Below are 1575 nucleotides of genomic sequence, written 5' to 3' on the forward strand. Positions count from 1 at the left end.
GGTGCCGAAGAAAAACGGAGAGTTCAGAGCAATACTGGACCTAAAATGGCTCAACAGATGGGTCTTAACCAAGAAGTTCAAGATGGAGACGGTGAAAACCATCTTAACCTCCATTCAGCAAGGGGACTTCATGGCCTCTATAGACCTATCGGAGGCCTACCTACATGTGCCAATCAGGGAGTCTCATCAGAAATTCCTTCGCTTCACTTACAATGGAAGTCACTATCAGTATCGGGGCCTCCCCTTTGGTCTGAAGTCTGCACCAAGAGTGTTCACCAAGATACTGGTATCCCTGGTGGCCCACCTGAGGACAGTGGGTGTGTCCTTATTTCCATACCTGGATGACATCCTGGTCAAGGCCCCCTCCTTTCTACAAATGAAAAAGTCCTTGGAGATCACCTTGACGGAGCTCGAACATCATGGGTTCGTCATGAACAAGATAAAGAGCTCATTGGTTCCAAGTCAGTCCATCTTACATTTAGGAGTGCAAATCAACACAGAGAGGGACAGGGCGTTTCTCTCTTAGGAATGGCAACAAAGAATACCTCTGTTGACACAACAAGTTCTGGAGACTCAGAAAGTGGACATTTTATGTCTAGCGCAACTTCTGGGGATGCAAGTGTCCTGTCAGGATGTCCTGCAATGGGCAAGGTTCCATGCAAGATCCTTACAGCGTTTTCTCCTGCCTTTCCAGTCAGATATAGCGCAGAAGAGGAACCAAGAGGTAGAGCTTCCAGAATTAGTGAAACTTCAACTAGTATGGTGGATGGAACCGGACTGTTTCAGCAAGGGAGTACCTCTCAGGGACCCTCCTCGAGTAGTGATTATGATGGACGCGAGTCTGTTCGGATGGGGAGCACATTCAGAAGGGAAGATGATACAGGACACATGGATGTTAAAAGAGAAGTCGAACAGCATGAACCTGCTGGAACTCAGAGCGATCAGATTGGCGGTAGAACGGTTTCAGGGGTTGGCACAGAATCGTCATATCCTAATTCAGACAGACAATATGACGGCAAAGGCGTATGTCAATCACCAAGGCGGAACACGCTTCAAAAAGTTACACGAAGAAGCGAGCAAATTGATAAGGTGGGCGGAAGCTCACATCTTGTCCATAAAAGCCATTCATGGAGCAGGGCGAGAGAACACAGTGGCGGACTGGTTGAGTCGGCAGTGAGTCGACCAATCAGAATGGATGCTAAACAGGGCAGTGTTTGGACAAATATGTCAGAGGTTCGGGACGCCAGAGGTGGACTTATTTGCCACAGAGCAGAATCGACAAACAAGACTGTTCGTGTCCAGACAAAAAAGTCCTCTAGCCATAGGAACAGATGCCCTGCATCTTGTATGGCCACCAACACTTCTGTACACTTTTCCTCCGATACAAATCATCCAGAGGGTGCTTCAAAGAGTAATAGATCTGAGGGCAGAAGTAATCCTAGTCGCCACATTTTGGCCCCGTCGGCCCTGGTTTCAAGATCTGAGCAGGCTTGACAGTCCAGGAGCCCTGGCACCTGCCCCCTGTAGAAGACCTCCTCACACAAGGGGAGACGGTCCACCCACAACCAGACCTAT

General features: G+C 48.8%; 1 protein-coding gene across 1 annotated transcript in view; it reads left to right on the plus strand.

Moving 5' to 3' along the window:
• FAS (Fas cell surface death receptor) overlaps window positions 1-1575 on the plus strand; it is a 29152-nt gene that overhangs the window by 26046 nt on the left and 1531 nt on the right. The window lies entirely within an intron of this gene.

Source organism: Gekko japonicus, unplaced genomic scaffold (assembly GCF_001447785.1).
Source record: "Gekko japonicus isolate JY-2015 unplaced genomic scaffold, Gekko_japonicus_V1.1 scaffold422, whole genome shotgun sequence".
Taxonomy (NCBI): domain Eukaryota; kingdom Metazoa; phylum Chordata; class Lepidosauria; order Squamata; family Gekkonidae; genus Gekko; species Gekko japonicus.